Here is a 19,306-nt window from a genome sequence, read left to right as displayed (position 1 = left end):
CCAGCCTGGCCAACATGGTGAAACCCCTTCTCTACTAAAAATACAAAATTAGCCGAGTGTGGTGGTGCACGCCTATAATCCCAGCTACTCAGGAGGCTAAGGTGGGCCACCACGCCCAACTAATTTTTTATATTTTTGGTAGAGATGGAGTTTCATCATGTTGGCCAGGCTGGTCTCGAACTCCTGACCTCAGGTGATCCACCCACCTCGGCCTCCCAAAGTGCTGGGATTACAAGAGTGAGCCACTGCACCCGGCCTGGATTTTTTTATTTACATAAATTTATGGGGTACAAATGCAATTTTGTTACACGCATAGATTGTATAGTGATGAAGTCAGGGTATTTAGGGTTAATTATCACCCAAATAATGGCGTACATTGTACCTGTAAGGCAATTTCTCATCATCCACCCCGCTCCCACCTCCTCGCCCTCCCAAGTCTCCATTGTGAATGATAAAATATATGGCTACCAAAGGTTTACAGGGTCTTACCCTCAGGAATAAAAGCCTGGAGCTCAAATACACCAGAACTTCCATTCACTGCCTTAGAAGGGTTACAAGGGCTGTAAAAACTTTTACCATTCCCCAGGCTTTTTTTCTTTTAGGTTTGTTTTGTTTTTGTGACACGGTCTTGTCCTGTTTCCCAGGCTGGAGTGCAGTGGTGTGATCATGACTCACTGCAACCTTGACCTCCTGAGTTCAAAAGATCCTCCCGCCTCAGCCTCCTGAGTAGCTGGGATGTCAGGCATACGCCACCACACCAGGTAACTTTTAAATTTTTTGTAGAGACAAGGTCTTGCTATATTGCTCAGGCTGGTCTCGAACTCCTGGGCTCAAGCAGTCCTCTTGCCTTGGCCTCCCAGACTGCTGGGATTACTGCACCCGGGCCCCATTCCCCTGTTTTTGTGTTTGTTGCCGATGTTAATCCTTCCATTTGCCCATGGTGATTTGTAGCCTGGTCTTAGGGCCTGTGAATTTGTCTTCAGGGTCATTGAAGGGGTGGGTGGGAAAGATATTGGGAGGCTTGCCAGTATTTGTAAAGAAGGGCAGTGAAGACTGATCTTGGTAATGGTACTGGGAAGCACTGAGGGGCTGAGTTGCAGGAGGACTTATGGGCTCTCCCCACAGTGTTTGGTGAATCACCGGTTATGATTCTAGCAGTTTAGATGTGGGAGTGGTCTAGGAAGTGAGCCTAGTTTCTCCTTTTGCATCAAGTAGACACGTACTGGTACTGTGGTGGCCTGTGGAGTCTGGATCTAGTGCAATTGCGGCATCTCTCCCCAGGCATACTCAGCAGCGGATTCACTGGAGAGCCAAAACTGCCTTAGTAGTGAATGTTCTGGAGAAATTAGCATAACAGGATAATAAAATGGAAATCCTAGCTACAGCCTGCCCTCTATTATGTATATTGTATAGGGTAGGTTTAAGTCAGAACCTTTCTGTCTCTCTTTTATATGTGTTCTCCACCTTAACTTTGGAATTGTAGATACAATCTCATCAGGCTGCATGATTTTTTAGTGATATGGGTAAAACCCAACTTCATTACTTCCATGTCCTTCCCATCCACATGAAGTTTATAACAGAGTCAGACTTTAGGTATTAGAGCATTTTTGGAGCCATCTGTCTGTGTGCTGTGAGTTCTCTTCCAACCATGGGGGACAACCGTGTGTGCCCACCTCTTTCCTAAAGCCCAGGGAAGTAGACTTGAATGGGACAATTTGGTGGCCCTTGTAGTTTGGTAGATGGAGTGAACTCGTGTTTGACTCAAATGTGAGGAATCTGAAGATGGAGTGGCTGACTGCTGCTCTGCTTGATGGTGAACCACAGGAGAGCTTCCTTCTTCCCTGGGATCGTGTGCACTCCAGAGGCTGAAGAAGCAAAAGATACACGAGTGTTTCCTACAGGCCAGGTGTGGGCTACTCAGGAGGAAAGCCAGGGAAGGGTTGTGTTAATTTTTACCCAAGATGGCCATCTGGAGGGGCAAAGTTCTTCAACAGAAGGAGTAGAGGAGTGTCATTGGAAGCCTATTTGCTTCAGGAAAAGGCTCGAGCCATTAGTTGGACTACAGAATCATTCTCCAAGGTCAAAGGAACTACAAGTAAGTAAAGCCTAGCAATAGGAGAAAAGTGTGTCTGAAAAACCCATGAACACATGCGAGACAGAGAAGGTCAGTTTTAAACCACCATCAATCCCAGAGATCACCACGGTCAGGTTCTAGGACAGTACCAGTGAAGGAAGAACCTGCCTGCCTCCTCTTCTCTTCTCCCTCCCCTACTCCCACCCTGGAGGGGTCAGGAGCCACAGCTAACAGATGGGGGCAGAGGAATTGTGGATTCAAATGAGGGAAAGAAAGAATGAGGGAAAGAAAGAATGAGGGAAAGAAAGATGGTGTCTTTCTTTCCTCCTCCAACTGCGGGCTTCCTCTCTGTAGTGGACCAGATTTGGGGGTGTTGAAACATTCTTTAAAATTGAAAACACGATGAAAACCTTAACCATTAGACATTTTAAGTCTGAAACAGGCTGTGCTATGTGACCTGGAATGCACTGTTCATGTTATGTAAAAGGGACCAGAAAATTAAAGGGGCCGACCAAGTTTCCATCGGGGTTATGGGAAGAAATGGCAACACAGAGCACATTTAAGGGACAGTAGGAAGTAAGATTGAAGTTGCTTTCTGTTTGCGCCCTGTGATTTCTGTTATTTCAATGTAATATTTGCACTGTTTTCTCAAGTTGCAACATTTAATTTGAAATTAATATCTTTAGATTGTCCTGTTTTCCTAATGGTACTTAAAATATATCTGGCCCTATCATAATTTATGCATAGCTCCTTTAAGTTTGATCCTGATCGATCTGACCGCCCGCCCGCCCAGTTCGCCCGCCCGCCCGCCCACCCGTCTGCCCGCCCCGTCTGTCCCGCCCGCCTGGCGAAGTAATGGCGGGCGGCGGCGGCAGTTCGCTGGCGTCCTTTCCCTTTCTTTCTTTTTTTTTTTTGATGGCGTCTCACTCTTGTTGCCCAGGCTAGAGTGAGATAGCATGATCTCGGCTCACTGCAACCTCCACCTCCCGGGTTCAAGCAAATGTCCTGCCTCAGCCTCTGGAGTAGCTGGGATTACAGGCACATGCCACCACGCCTGGCTAATTTTTGTATTTTTAGTAGAGATGGAGTTCCACTGTGTTGGCCAGGCTGGTCTCAAGCTCCTGACCTCAGGTGATCTGCCTGCCTCAGCCTCCCAAAGTGCTGGGATTGCGTGAGCCACTGTACCTGGCCTGGAAAACACATTTTCAACTTGTCATTATCAAATCTGGTGTTTTCAAATTGGTATTATCAATCTGTCTTCTCTGTATTATTTTTCTTTGATGTTATAACTTTGCCATTAGTTCTACCACTCTGCTGTTCATCAGCTGCTGTCTCCTTAACTAGAATAGGGCTTCCTGTAGTTATCAACAGATAAAACATGTAATTGTCACATGCTTCCATACTGCACACATTATGTTTGTTACTTCTAGCATCTATATGTCAATTTTCTGCACTTCAATGTCATTTAAAAATGCATGGTCTACTCCAACCTTGTAAAAGTGACACTTTGTGAAGGTTATCATTAACCTGATTCTCACCCAAACTTAACTGCAACTTGTGATTTCCCAGTTTAGATGTCTATTTGTAATGATATTCTTGGAGAGATTCTTTAACTCAAGTTTTTAATGGCAAGCAAAGGAATCATTAAGATTAACTGAACAGACAGTTAGAAATAGGAAGCATATTCTATTCAAAATTCTCTGTCTGAAAGATTACACATATCTCTGTTCTCCAGGATTTGTCCCTGGTGCCTTATTTTATTTGATGACGTCTGGTTTTCCTGTATGGTGTTGATGCTAGTAGATGTTCTTCAGTGTCTGGGCTTTGAAGAGTTAGGTATTTATTGTAGTCTTCACTGTCTGAGCTTGTTTGTACCTGTCTTTCTTGGGAAGGGCTTAGGTGTTACGATCTAAACTATATTTGCTTTAGGGGGCACCCCAAGTTCAGTAATGCTGTGGTTCTTGCAGACTCATGGAGATACCGCCTTGATGGTCTCGGACAATATCCAGGAGAATTCTCTGGATCACCAGGCAGAGACTCTTGTTCTCTTTCCTTTCTCCCAAACAAATGGAGTGTCTCTGTTCTGAGCCACCTAAATCTGGGGCTGGAGTGACACAAGCACCCCTGTGGCCACCAGCACTGTGCCACACTGGGTCAGACCTGAAGCCAGCACAGTGCAGCCCTGGGTCTTGTCCAAGACCTTCTGTAACTACTCCCTCTCTGCTGCCTATGTTTACTCAAGTCCCCGGGGCTCTACAATCAGCAGGTGGCAAAGCCAGCCCAGCCTGTCCTTCCCTTCAGGGCAGCAAGTTCCCCAGACCATGGTTTGGTCCAGAGATGCTCTCTGGGAGTCAGGGACTAGAGTAAAACACCTTAGAAGTCTACCTGGTGTTCTATTGTACTGTGGCTGAGCGGGTACTCAACACACAAGGTACAGTCCTTCCCACTCTTCCTTCCCCTTTCCAAAGGCAGAGGAGCCTCACCCTGCAGCCCCCGCCATCACAGGCTACTGCCAGGCTACTGCTCATGTTCCCTTAAGGCTCAAGGGCTCTTCAGTCAGCTTGTGGTGAATTGTGCCTGGCCTGGGACTCACTTTTTAGGGCAATGGGCTCCCCTCTGGCCCAGGGTAGGTCCAGAAATCCCATCTAAGAGTCAAGGCCTGGAATGAGGGATCCCCAATGCTTGGCCCTCTATGCCCCTGTGACCCAGCTGGTACCTAAGGTGCAAGACGAAGTCCCCTTTACTTTTCCCTCTGCTTTTCTCAAGCAGAAGGAGTTTCGTTTTGCCCTGTAGCCGCCATAACTGGGAATGTGCTGAGTCTCACCTGAAGCCAGCAAGTCTCAGAGGCTCACCAAGGCCCTCGACATCGTACCTGGGTATCCCTGCTGGTTATTCAGATTTCAAGGGCTCTTCGGTTAGCAAGGGATGAATGCTGACAGCACTGGGTCCTTCCCTTCAAGGCAGCAGGTTCCCTTTTGGCCCAAGGCATGTCTAAAAATATCATCTGGGAGCTAGGGCCTGGAATGAGGGCCTCACAACTCTGGTGCCCTGTCCTGCTGAAGCTGAGCTGGAATCCAAGATGCAAGACAAAATCTTTCCTACTTTTTCTTCTCCTCTCCTCCAGCAGAAGGAAGAATTGGCTGCTTGTGGAGCCACAAGCTGTGCAGCCTGGGGTTAGAAAAGGGGTGAAGCCAGCACTCCCTTGGCTGCCCTGGTGTGTGCCCCACCAGCCTGCTGTCTCTGGGCCACTTCAGCCATGGGACTCATCTAAGAGTTGCAGTCCTTGTGGCCTAGACTGTCTTTCCAGTTTACTTAGAGAACCAGAGCACAGTACCCCTTGGTGACAAGCTTTGTGGGAACTCAAGTTTGGACTGTTGGCATCAATGCTTTCCCTCCGGCTAGGGCTGGTTTAAATTCTCTGTCCATGGGTGGGCGACAGCTAAGCTTGGTCCAGTTTTCCTTTCAGCTCTAACAGGACAGCACTGAGCTCAATGTCTCACATTTGCTATGTTCTCCCTCCCCCAGTGCCCAGAGACCCTCTCTGCACCATGTTGTGGCTACTGGGGTTGGGGGAGAGAAGCGTGACATTGAGGCCTCAAGACTATTTTTTCTTTTTTTCTTTTTTTTGAGACAGAGCCTCGCTCTGTCACCCAGGTTGGATGGAATGCAGTGGCGCGATCTCTGCTCACTGCAATCTCCACCACCCGGGTTCAAGCGATTCTTGTGTCTCTGCCTCCTGGTAGCTGGGATTACAGGTGCATGCCACCACACCCAGCTAATTTTTGTACTTTTATTAGAAACAGAGTTTCACTGTGTTGGCCATATTGGTCTTGAACTCCTGACTTCAAGCGATCCACAGGCCTCAGTCTCCCAAAGTGCTGGGATTACAGGCCTGAGCCACAGCGCCCATTCTATTTTTTCTATTTCCTCAGTGCCTCTTTCGACAATATGAAGTTAACACCAAGTATTTTGAGGCTCACCTGATTTCTGGTTCTCATGAAGGTGATTTATTTTGTGTGTAAATTGGTGTAATAGTTGTTAAATTGGCATCCTTGTGGGGAGGGTGACTATCAAGTATCAGCGGAGTTTCTATTCCAACATCTAGCTCTGCCTCCCCCACCGGGAAGCATATTCTAAACAGCAAATGGCAATTGATAGATGACATGGTTGTGGGGTTATTGTCTCATCCTACCTCAATGTGAATTTGTGAAGGTGTGGCTAAGGAAAATGTATTTTTCTCAATAATCTCTGGATTCTTTTCTTTGATTGGCCCATTCTTCTACGACTCTTCTTTGTGTTTGTTCTGGGTTAGGTTTCTATTATTCTTGAGACCCATGTATCCATACCTCAGCCACTGGCATTTCTGGTGGAGGTTTATGACATTACCTATCTCAGAGCCAGGGGAGGCTTATGCCATCATGTGGCTGATGCCATCACCTGTCTGGTCCTGCCACAGCAGCCACTGTCCCCAGGAAACCTGGTGCATGGTACTGATGAACAAGGAGAGGTCGCTATACCTAGGAATGGGTGGATGAGACCCACGGGAGACTCTGGCTTCCTCAGTGGTTGCCTCGAAGTGATGGAAGCAGAAGTGTGGAAGATGGGAAGTGGGTGGTGGAGAAGACAGGTGCATTATCTGAAGACAGAAGAGTTTCATGTGGCCTCTCTGGAGATTGTCCACTAAGACCAAGTCACAAACTGCTTGCTGTGGAACCTTGCCCCGCTTAGAACCCACCCGCGTGTGTCATCTTTCCTGCCTCCCCTCCTTCACTGTTACTCTGTTGGTGCTACTTCCTTTCTTGGGAGTTTCCCTTAGAAATCCTCCTTTATTTTCGTTAATATTTATTTGGCAAATATTTCTTGAGCACTTCCTATGTGTCATGATGATGCTGGTTGTGGTTCCTTGTGGTTCTGTGGGTTTTACTAAGAAGTTTGACTGAAAAGTGTTGCTTTAAAAAATAATAATAATGATTTTAAAAAGCCAGGAAGGGACGCAACCTGGTAATAAGAGTTTAAAAAGGCCCCTGTATCTGCCTCATGGAGAGTGGATTGATGGGCAGGAAGGGAAACAGGGAGACCACCAATGGGGCCTGAACAAGGGGAAGGTGTCCATCAGGATAGGGGAAGAGGGGATGAATTGACAATATACTCTGGAGACAGAAAAGACAATATTTAGTGATAGATTTAAAACCAAAGGCTAATCTTTTTAGCCTCTTACTTTTTGTTGATTTTTTTTTTTTTTGAGACCGACTTTTGCTCTTGTGGCCCAGGCTGCAGTGCAATGGCGCAATCTTGGCTCATGGCAATCTCCGCCTCCTGGGTTCAAAAGATTCTCCTGACTCAGGCTCCCAAGTAGCTGGGATTACAAGCACGCGCCACCATGCCTGGCTATTTTTTGTATTTTTAGTAGAGTTGGGGTTTCACCATATTGGCCGGGCTGGTCTCAAACTCCTGATCTCAGGTGATCCACCCACCTCGGCCTCCCAAAGTACTGGGATTACAACACTTTGAGTCACCACCACTCCCAGCCCTTGTTGATTTTTTTTTTAACCCACACAGCTGAAGTGTACTACTAAGTGTTATCACTTAGCTTTCACTAGTTTCCTTATAGATACCAGTTTCCTACCATGAAACCAATTGCTTAAGCTGTTTTTCAGAAATGTGGGGCAGTTCTTGCTCAGCTTAAACTGGTTGGAACTGACCTTCTGACTGAGCCTGCATGATTAACATTTTGAGGTCAGAGAGCCCCAAACTCCATCCTCAGATCATGCTAACGCTGCCATTTTCTGAACATGCTGTGAAGAGCCATGGATCCCGACTATGCTTGTGGAGATCACAAATTGCTTCATTTTTTTCCACGGCCAATTGCCTTTCCCCATGCCTTAGACCACCCTACTTCTCTAACCCATAAATGTCCCTAAGTCTGATTTTCAGGGAGGCTGATTTGAGAGCTCTTCTCCTGGCTCCTTGCTAGGCTGTCCTGTGATAAATTTTTTTCTGTTTTTGCCAAACTCATCCTCACAGTGATTAGTTGACTGCGCATGGGCAGAACGATCCTGGTTCACTGTCAGACTAAGTGGAGGAATGAGGAAAAGGAAGGCGATAACAGTGATTCCTGGGTTTGTGACGTGAAGAAATGGGTGTGGGAAGATTTACTGAGATAAGGATGGGGTGGGGCATGGAAGATTACCTGTTTTTTGTTTGTTTGTTTGTTTTTGTTTTTTTAAATGGAGTTTCGCTCTTGTTGCCCAGGCTGTAGTGCAATGGAGTGATCTCAGCTCATTGCAACCTCTGCCTCCGGGGTTCAAGTGATTGTCCTGCCTCAGCTTCCCGAGTAGCTGGGATTACAGGCGCCCGCCTCCATGCCTGGCTAATTTTTGTAGTTTTGGTAGAGACGGGGTTTCACCATGTTGGCCAGGCTGGTCTCAAACTCCCGATGTCAGGTGATCCGCCCACCTCGGCCTCCCAAAGTGCTGGGATTACAGGCGTGAGCCACCACGCTAGGCAAGGATGACCAGGTTTTTATGGTAAATTGGAATGGTTTAAACCTTTCAAGAACTTGACACATCACTAATTCACTTCTTAAAAATCCCCTTTTAGCTAAATAACCCTTTACCTCAAGACAAGGTTATTTTTCTATGTCTGTGTTGTATTTGAGTTGACTGTTGTGTATTGGCAGTCACTCAAAAAAAGTCTCCCACGGCTGGGCTTGGTGGCTTACGCCTATAATCCTGGCACTTTGGGAGGCTGAGGCGGGCAGATTGCCTGAGCTCAGGATTTTGAGACCAGCCTGGGCAATGTGGTGAAACCCTGTCTCTACTAAAATACATAAAAGTAGCTGGGCGTGGCAGCGTGCACCTGTAGTTCCAGCTACTCAGGAGGCTGAGGCAGGAGAAGCACTTGAACCTGGGAGACAGAGGTTGCAGTGAGCCGAGGTCATGCCACTACACTCCAGCTTGGGAGACAGAGTGAGACTTCATCTCCAAAAAAACAAAACAAAACAAAATAAAATAAAGCAAAACAACCTCTTCCTCTTTAATTTTATGACTCTTGGGCAACTTTTCTTCCTTACATAGTAAGGAGTTCTGCTTTCAGTAGCGTATCTTTGGTTCATTCCATTTAAGTAATGTATTTTGGTTAACTTTTTGCACTTGTGAACTGAACTTTATCTTTTATCATCACCAATAGTGTATTTTCTAGATCTCACACTTTTAGTTTTCAGTACAGAGCCACCAACTCTACTCACATTTTTACTTTTTAAATGGCCATTTTCCTTTCTCCTGAGCGGTGCAGGATCAGAGATAAACAGGTCCGCACACATTTATATCTTTCCATAATGTCAAACTTTCATTGATGCTATTTAAATCACAAAAGCCATGAGCTACGTGGAGTTCTAAGAAACCAATTCTCCTTAGTACTTCACATTTACCTAGTACTCAGAGCTGTAGGCACACAGGCTCAAGCCACTCCACCAGTCAGTCAATATTGCAAACCGTACAGAATAGTATACTTGATTAATATATAAACATTGTAGATTAAACATTCCCCAACAAACGAAGTAACATTTAACATCAAGAGAAAAAGACATAGGAACAAATGGTTAATGAACCATTTTTCATTAACCGGGGAGAGTGACTAGGACAAAAAGAATATCGTGGTGTGAGCCAGGCTGTCTGACTGTCTTGCATGGAAGGGTCTTGGACGTGGGCAGAACCTTCAGTGGCAGATGCCAAGTACTCATCATGAGTGATAGCAAGATAGTGTCAGCTAAGATGGCCACTTTGAGCTGCTGAAGCCCTTCTCTTTTTATGGCCATGGAGTTCTCTGGTGAGGACTGATAATGGAAGTGTGTGCTTGTTTATGTCCTTATCTGGTTGGATGCGGTCTTTGTTACACATTTATTTATTAAGCAAAACATCTTGTCTCTGTTGGCAAAGTGCCCTATGAAATGTAAGATGGAGTCTTTTTCTAAGATGGAGTTACTTATGTCAAGGGTGCTCTATACACCCTTCATTCATCAGAAAGGATACGCAGATAAAGGAACACAGATCTTAACTGTGAGCAATTTGATGGAGACATTTCCAGAGGAACTAAGGGAATAATTCAGTGGGGAAGTTGTTCTGGAAAACTACACAATTTTTATTTCTTTAAATATTGGTTGTCAAGGAAAGTTTCATAAATCATTGGTTAATATTTGAAGACAAATATGGAATTAGATAGAAATGCTTTCCACAGAACTATCCCAGCTGTTTCCCAACAGAACCTCAGAGCTTCACTTTCAATCAGGACTGGGCTTGGACAATAGCCATTTTAGAACAAATATTCCCCCAGGCCAACAATTTTGTGGCTGGAAAAGTCAAGAGAGAAATTTAGAACAGCTTTATTGTAGTAGTTCAGTAATTTTCAGTACTAGTTCAAGAGTCACACAAGAAGATAACAACAGAATAACTCTAATTCAGGATACCCTCAGCAAATAATCATTTGGAATGTACTCCTAGAATTTCCTCTGGACCTCACTGGATTTTCCTAACTCTATATGTTTCTGACTTTCTTGGTTATCATTTGTCTGAACCTTGTGTTCTTGGTGAGTACCCATTTTTAGAATCAAAAAACAAATCAGATTTTACTGAGGTTGAAATCTTAGTGATGAGGCTTATATCTGAGAAGAGAGATAAGCACTTCGTCAAAAGTTCAGCATTCCTCGACCCCCAGCTCTCCTTCCCCCCCTTTTTTTTTTTTTGAGACTGAGTATTGCTCTGTTGCCTTGGCTGGAGGGCAGTGGTGCAGCCTCTGCCTCCTGGGCTCAAATGATTCTCCCGCCTCAGTCTCCTGAGTAGCTGGGATTACAGGTGCGCACCACCATGTCTGGCTAATTTTTATATTTTTAGTAGAGACGGGGTTTCACCATGTTGGCCAGGTTGGTCTCGAACTCCTGACCTCATGATCGGCCCACCTCAGCCTCCCAAAGTGCTGGGATTACAGGCGTGAGCCACTGCACTCGGCCTCCTTCCCAGTTTTAGATGGAAAAGAAGAATGGCAACAGTTTTTCTTTGGTAGAATGTTAATGTTTTCCTTTGATGTAAGCTTGGTATTTGGAACATGGAGCCAAGATCTTCAGTTTCATGTTTGAAATTTACTCTGTGGCTCACGGCCAGTTGGTTCATATCTTGACTTTGGAGTTCTGAGCTTTAAATGAAGTACAGAAATGTCTTTCTTCCCTGGGGTGAAGGGCTATTGTAGAGCTTAATTAATTTGTAGCTTGTAATATGCTTTGAAGAATAAAAGGACTTTATAAAAATACTAAACATTATAATAACTACAACTTCTGTGTTTGTAAGCAAACTATTAAGACAATTGAAGCCGTTTACACATCAAAAATAAAGTGAAGATTTGACCATGTTCCAGGTGAGTTAATAAATGTAGACAGCTGAAAGACAGTTCATTATATAAAGTGAACTTTTTTACCCCTGGAGGAGGAGGTGCTCTTGAGCCAGTTTCTCTGTCTGCAGGATTCAGATGGACTGAATGACTGTTACATCTTCACTTCTATTTTGTAGATGTGACTTCTACAAGTGTGGCAAGTGGTTTCAATATGTTTATTTTTGTTTTTGAAATAAAATAGGTACTTCTACAGACAATGTTGCATGTTGGCAAGGATTAGGATTGCAGATGAAATACAGGCAGCTTAGTTTAATGTGAATTTCAGATAAACAACACATAATGTTTTAGTGTACATATGTCCCCTGCAATATAGCGGATAAATAAATTGTAGTATATTCATGCACTAGAATACCGTAGAACAACGGGAAGACATAAATTGTACCTACATACAACAATAGGAATGGATTTCAGAAACAATATTGAAGGAAGGCCCTAGTCACAAACAGTGCATATGGTGTGATTCCAATTGTATGAAGTTTATAAGAGGCAAAACTAAACTATGGATTTAGGTCAGCCTAGTGGTCACTGTGGAAGGTTGTGAGTGGGAGGGTTCATGAGGGGGTTTTGGAGGTGCTGGTCATGTTCTGTTTCATGATCTGGGTGTTAGTATTAAGAGTGTCTTCACTGAAGTGTCATACTTATGGTTTATGTACTCTTTTTTGTTTTGTTTTTTGAGATGGAGTCTCGCTCTGTTGCCTAGGCTGGAGTGCAATGGTGCGATCTTGGCTCACTGCAACCTCCACCTCCCGGGTTCAAGAGATTCTCCTGCGTCAGCCTCCCAAGGAGCTGGGATTACAGGTGCCTGCCACCACACCCAGCTAATTTTTGTATTTTTTAAAATAGAGACGGGGTTTTACTATGCTGGCTAGGCTGGTCTTGAACTCCAGACTTCAGGTGATCCACCCATTTTGGCCTCCCAAAGTGCTGGCATTACAGGCATGAGCCACCGCACCTGTAATCCCAGCACTTTTCTTTTTTTTTTTTAAATGTACTTTTCTTTATGTATATCTGAATAGAATTCACAAGAAAAGAGAAAATAAATTTAGGTTTTGAGAGGAAAGTTTGAGAAAGTAAGAATATACTATATATGTACACACGTATATGTATAGTCATATATTGTACATTTTATTATTATATATGCCTATGTAATCTATGAAATTAAGATCTCTAACCTGAAGGCTGTATTTAGTGTCATATTATTTGCTCTTAGACAAATACTTTGAGTGCACAAAAACTAAAATTTTTGGCTTTAATTATTTGTTCATATTTTCGTTTGTTTACATACTGAGCAATTTTTTACTGCTTGGTGGGGACTGCATGAAACAATGATTATCACATTTTATTACAAATATTAGTGAATTCTGCTTTTTAAAATTACTTGAGTAGGAGTAACAGAAACAGATTAATTGATTAATTCAAAATAAATGACTATTTTTTAAAAAGGAAGAAAATATAATAGGTTTTTATTTAAAAAGTAACCATTTGCCAAGTGAAGACTTCTAATGATGACAGTTAAAGATGTGAACTCTGCTGTGGGGGCCAAGTATTACCAAATGTTGCCATTAACCATTAAACACCAAATGTTTATTATGTGAATAACCAGTTGTGTGGGGGTTGTCTAGCACTTTTAAGACAAACACAGAAACCTGTCTGGTGATTGTTTAAATGAACTTGACCAGTAAAAATAGAAAAGAAAGTCTACCAGATCAAATATTTGTAAAATAAACATGTAAATATGTAAGTCAACTTTGAAAGACTTAATACTATATTCATTGAAAAAATATATAAGATGAATATGGGAAAGAATTTTCAAATGAAGATCATTTTATCTTGGCCATGGTACAATGAGTGATAGTTGTAGTCCTTAATTGATATTTAGATTTATTAATTATAATGCGTGTATAAGGTGTGATGATGTAGTAAAGTGGTTGGTTTCAAAAATAAACACTCTAGAATTGACACATTAAAATGCTTGTTTAGGCAACAAAAGCAAAAATAAATAAGTGGGAGTACATCAAATCAAAAAGCTCTGCATGCTCTGCACAGAAAGGAAACAATCAAAAGTGAAAAGGCAACCTAGGGAATGAGAAAATACATTTGCAATCCGTATATCTGATAAGGGGTTAATACCCAAAATATATAAGGAATCATACAACTCAGTAGCAAAAAAGCCCCAAATAATCCAATTTAAAAATGGGCAAGGGACCTGAACAGACATTTTCCAAAGAAGACATACAGATGGCCAATAGGTATATGAAAAGGTGTTCAATATTACTAATTATCAGGGAAATGCAAATCAAAACCACAATGAGGTATCATCTCATACCCATTAGGATGGTTATTATCACAAAGGCAAGACAGTAAGTGTTGGCAAGGATGTGGAGAAAAGGTGGGACTGTAAATTGGTATAGTAATTATAGAAAACAGTATAGAGGTTCCTCAAAAAACTAGAAATAGAGCTCTGTATGATTTAGCAATCCCACTTTTGGATATATAGCCAATGGAAATGAAATCAGTATGTTGAAGAGATAGCTGCATTCCCATGTCCATTTCAGCATTATTTATAATTGCCAGCATATGGAGATGACCTAAGTGTCTGTTGATACATAGAGAGATAATGAAAATGTGGTATATGTATGATGGACTCTTATTCAGCCATAAAGAGAAGGAAATATTGCCATTTGTGATAACATGGGTGAATCTGGGGGACATTATGCTAAGTGAAATAAGCAAGACACAGAAAGACAAATATCACATGATCTCACCTATATGTACAGTCTAAAAACTTGAGCTCACGAAAACAGAAAGTAGAATAGTGGTTGCCAGGGACTGAGGCTTGGGAGAGATGTTCATCAAAGGAAGATGTTGATCAAATTTTAGCTATCGAATGTACAGCATGGTAACTATTGTCAGCAATACTGTATTGTTTACTTAAAATTTGCTAAGAGAGTAGATCTTAAGTGTTCTCACCACACATACCAAAAAAAGCAACTATGTGAAATGGTGTATATGTATACCCAAATATCACATTGTACACTGTAAATACATACAATTTTTATTTATTTATTTTTATTATACTTTAAGTTCTAGGGTACATGTGCACAATGTGAAGATTTGTTGCATATGTATACATGTGCCATGTTGGTGTGCTGCACCCATTAACTCATCATTTACATTAGGTATATCCCCTAATGCTATCCCTCCCCTCTCCGTCCGCTCCATGACAGGGCCCAGTGTGTGATGTTCCCTACCCTGTGTCCAAGTATTCTCATTGTTCAATTCCCACCTATGAGTGAGAACATGTGGTGTCTGGTTTTCTGTCCTTGCAATAGTTTGCTCAGAATGATGGTTTCTAGCTTCATCCATGTCCCTACAAACGGCATGAACTCATCCTTTTTTATGGCTGCATAGTATTCCATGGTGTATATGTGCCACATTTTCTTAATCCAGTCTATCATTGATGGACATTCAGGTTGGCTCCAGGTCTTTGCTATTGTGAATAGTGCCGCAATAAACATACATGTGCATGTGTCTTTATAGTAGCATGCTTTATAATCCTTTGGGTACATACCCAGTAATGGGATTGCTGGATCAAATGGTATTTCTAATTCTAGATCCTTGAGGAATTGCCACACTGTCTTCCACAATGGTTGAACTAATTTACATTCCCACCAACAGTGTAAAAGTGTTCCTATTTCTCCACATCCTCTCCAGCACCTGTTGTTTCCTGACTTTTTAATGATCACCATTCTAACTGGTGTGAGATGGTATCTCATTGTGGTTTTGATTTGTATTTCTCTGATGGCCAGTGATGGTGAGCATTTTTTCACGTGTCTGTTGGCTGCATAAATATCTTCTTTTGAGAAGTGTCTGTTCGTGTCTTTTGCCCACTTTTTGATGTGGTTGTTTGATTTTTTCTTGTAAACTTGTTTAAGTTCTTTGTCAATTCTGGATATTAGCCCTTTGTCAGATGGGTAGATTGTAAAAATTTTCTCCCATTCTGTAGGTTGACTGTTCACTCTGATGGTGGTTTCTTTTGCTGTGCAGAAGCTATTTAGTTTAATTAGATCCCATTTGTCAATTTTGGCTTTTGTTGCCATTGCTTTTGGTGTTTTTGCCATGAAGTCCTTGCCCATGCCTATGTCCTGAATGGTATTGCCTAGGTTTTCTTCTAGGGTTTTTATGGTTTTAGGTCTAACATTTAAGTCTTTAATCCATCTTGAATTAATTTTTGTATAAGGTGTAAGGAAGGGATCCAGTTTCAGTTTTTTGCATATGGCTAGCCAGTTTTCCCAGCACCATTTATTAAATAGGGAATCCCTTCCCCATTTCTTGTTTTTGTCAGGTTTGTCAAAGATCTGATGGCTGTAGATGTGTGGTATTATTTCTGAGGGCTCTGTTCTGTTCCATTGGCCTACATATCTGTTTTGGTACTGGTACCATGCTGTTTTGGTTACTGTAGCCTTGTATTATAGTTTGAAGTCAGGTAGCGTGATGCCTCCAGTTTGGTTCTTTTGGCTTAGGATTGTCTTGGCAATGCAGGCTCCTTTTGGTTCCATATGAACTTTAAAGTAGTTTTTTCCAATTCTGTGAAGAAAGTCATTGGTAGCTTGACAAGGATGGCACTGAATCTATAAATTACCTTGGGCAGTATGGCCATTTTCAAGATATTGATTCTTCCTATCCATGAGCATGGAATGTTCTTCCATTTGTTTGTGTCCTCTATTATTTTGTTGAGCAGTGGTTTATAGTTCTCCTTGAAGAGGTCCTTCACATCCCTTGTAAGTTGGATTCCTAGGTATTTTATTCTCTTTGAAGGTATTGTGAATGGGAGTTCACTCATGATTTGGCTCTCTGTTTGTCTGTTATTGGTGTATAGGAATGCTTGTGATTTTTGCACATTTATTTTGTATCCTGAGACTTTGCTGAAGTTGCTTATCAGCTTAAGGAGATTTTGGGCTGAGATGATGGGGTTTTCTAAATATACAATCACGTCATCTGCAAACAGAGACAATTTGACTTCCTCTTTTCCTAATTGAATACCCTTTATTTCTTTCTCCTGCCTGATTGCCCTGGCCAGAACTTCCAACACTATGTTGAATAGGACTGGTGAGAGAGGGCATCCCTGTCTTGTGCCAGTTTTCAAAGGAAATGCTTCCAGTTTTTGCCCATTTGGTATGATACTGGCTATGGGTTAGTCATAAATAGCTCTTATTATTTTGAGATACGTCCCATCAATACCTAGTTTTTTGAGAGTTGTTAGCATGAAGGGCTGTTGAATTTTGTCAAAGGCCTTTTCTGCATCTATTGAGAAAATCATGTGGTTTTTGTCTTTGGTTCTGTTTGTATGGTGGATTATGTTTATTGATCTGCATATGTTGAACAAGCCTTGCATCCCAGGGATGTAGCCAACTTGATCATGGTGGGTAAGCTGCTGGATTCGGTTTGCCAGTATTTTACTGAGGAGTTTTACATTGATGTTCATCAGGGATATTGGTCTAAAATTCTCTTTTTTTGTTGTGTTTCTGCCAGACTTTGGTATCAGGGTGATGCTGACCTCATAAAATGAGTTAGGGAGGATTCCCTCTTTTTCTATTGATTGGAATAGTTTCAGAATGAATGGTACCAGCTCCTCTTTGTACCTCTGGTAGAAATCAACTGTGAATCCATCTGGTCCTGGACTTTTTTTGGTTGGATGGCTATTAATAATTGTCTCAATTTCAGAGCCTGTTATTAGTCTATTCAGAGATTCAACTTCTTCCTGGTTTAGTCTTGGAAGGGTGTATGTGTCTAGGAATTTATCCATTTCTTCTAGATTTTCTAGTTTATTTGCGTAGAGGTGTTTATAGTATTTTCTGATGGTAGTTTGTATTTCTGTGGGGTCAGTGGTGATATCCCCTTTATCATTTTTTATGACATCTATTTGATTCTTCTCTTTTCTTCTTTATTAGTCTTGCTAGCAGTCTACCAATTTTGTTGATCTTTTCAAAAATCCAGCTCCTGGATTCATTGATTTTTTTGAAGGATTTTTCGTGTCTCTATCTCCTTCGGTTCTGCTCTGATCTTAGTTATTTCTTGCTTTCTGCTAGCTTTTGAATGTGTTTGCTCTTGTTTCTCTAGTTCTTTTAATTGTGATGTTAGGGTGTCAATTTTAGATCTTTCCTGCTTTCTCTTGTGGGCATTTAGTGCTATAAATTTTCCTCCACACACTGCTTTAAATGTGTCCCAGAGATTCTGGTATGTTGTGTCTTTGTTCTCATTGGTTTCAAAGAACAGCTTTATTTCTGCCTTCATTTTGTTATTTACCTGGTAGTCATTCAGGAGCAGGTTGCTTAGTTTCCATGTAGTTGAGCAGTTTTGAGTGGGTTCCTTAATCCTGAGTTCTAATTTGATTGCACTGTGGTCTGAGAGATGGTTTGTTATAATTTCTGTTCTTTCACATTTGCTGAGGAGTGCTTTACTTCCAACTATGTGGTCAATTTTAGAATAAGTGCGATGTGGTGCTGAGAAGAATGTATATTCTGTTGATTTGGGGTGGAGAGTTCTTTAGATGTCTATTAGGGCTGCTTGGTACAGAGCTGAGTTCAAGTCCTGGGTATCCTTTTAAGCCTTCTGTCTCATTGATTTGTCTAATGTTGACAGCAGGGTGCTAAAGTCTCCCATTATTATTGTGTGGGAGTCTAAGTCTCTTTGTAGGTCTCTAAGGACTTGCTTTATGAATCTGGCTGCTCCTGTATTGGGTGCATATATATTTAGGATAGTTAGCTCTTCTTATTGAATTCATCCCTTTACCATTATGTAACAGCCTTCTTTGTCTCTTTTGATCTTTGTTGATTTAAAGTCTGTTTTATCAGCGATTAGAATTGCAACTCCTGCTTTTTGTTTGTTTGTTTGTTTTTCCATTTGCTTGGTAGATCTTCCTCCATCCCTTTATTTTGAGCCTATGTGTGTCTCTGCACGTGAGATGGGTCTCCTGAATACAGCACACTGATGGGTCTTGACTCTTTATCCAATTTGCCAGTCTGTATCTTTTAATTGGAGCATTTAGCCCATTTACATTTAAGGTTCATATTGTTATGTGTGAATATGATCCTATCATTATGATATTAGCTGGTTATTTTGCTCGTTAGTTGTGCAGTTTCTTCCTAGCCTCGATGGTCTTTACAATTTGGCATGTTTTTGCAGTGGCTGGTACTGGTTGTTCCCTTCCATGTTTAGTGCTTCCTTCAGGAGCTCTTGTAAGGCACGCCTCATGGTGACAAAATCTCTCAGCATTTTCTTGTCTGTAAAGGATTTTATTTCTCCTCCACTTATGAAGCTTAGTTTGGCTGGATATGAAATTCTGGGTTGAAAATTCTTTTCTTTAAGAATGTTAAATATTGGCCCCCAGTCTCTTCTGGCTTGGAGAGTTTTGGCCAAGAGATTGGCTGTTAGTCTTATGGGCATCCCTTTGTGGGTAACCCAGCTTTTCTCTCTGGCTGCCCTTAACCTTTTTCCCTTCATTTCAACTTTGGTGAATCTGACAATTATGTGTCTTGGAGTTGCTCTTCTCGAGGAGTATCTTTGTGGCGTTCTCTGTATTTCCTGAATTTGAATGTTGGCCTGCCTTGCTAGGTTGGGAAAGTTCTCCTGGATAACATCCTGTAGAGTGTTTTCCAACTTGATTCCATTCTCCCCGTCATTTTCAGGTACACCAGTCAGATGTAGATTTGGTCTTTTCACATAGTCCCATATTTCTTGGAGGCTTTTTTCATTTCTTTTTACTCTTTTTTCTCTAAACTTATTTTCTCA

The 19,306-nt window shown here is 42.0% G+C and overlaps 1 long non-coding RNA gene across 2 annotated transcripts in view; it reads left to right on the top strand.

The window, feature by feature from the left end:
- The first annotated feature begins 1,728 nt into the window (after positions 1-1,728).
- LOC103878474 overlaps positions 1,729-19,306 on the top strand; it is a 58,625-nt gene continuing 41,047 nt past the window's right edge. For both annotated transcript variants that reach the window (XR_004177807.1, XR_002517681.2), the window contains exon 1: positions 1,729-2,095. This is a non-coding gene — a long non-coding RNA (uncharacterized LOC103878474). The remainder of the gene's footprint in view (positions 2,096-19,306) is intronic.

Source organism: Papio anubis, chromosome 13, assembly GCF_008728515.1.
Source record: "Papio anubis isolate 15944 chromosome 13, Panubis1.0, whole genome shotgun sequence".
Taxonomy (NCBI): Eukaryota; Metazoa; Chordata; class Mammalia; order Primates; family Cercopithecidae; genus Papio; species Papio anubis.
This window is presented reverse-complemented; position numbering and strand designations above follow the sequence as displayed.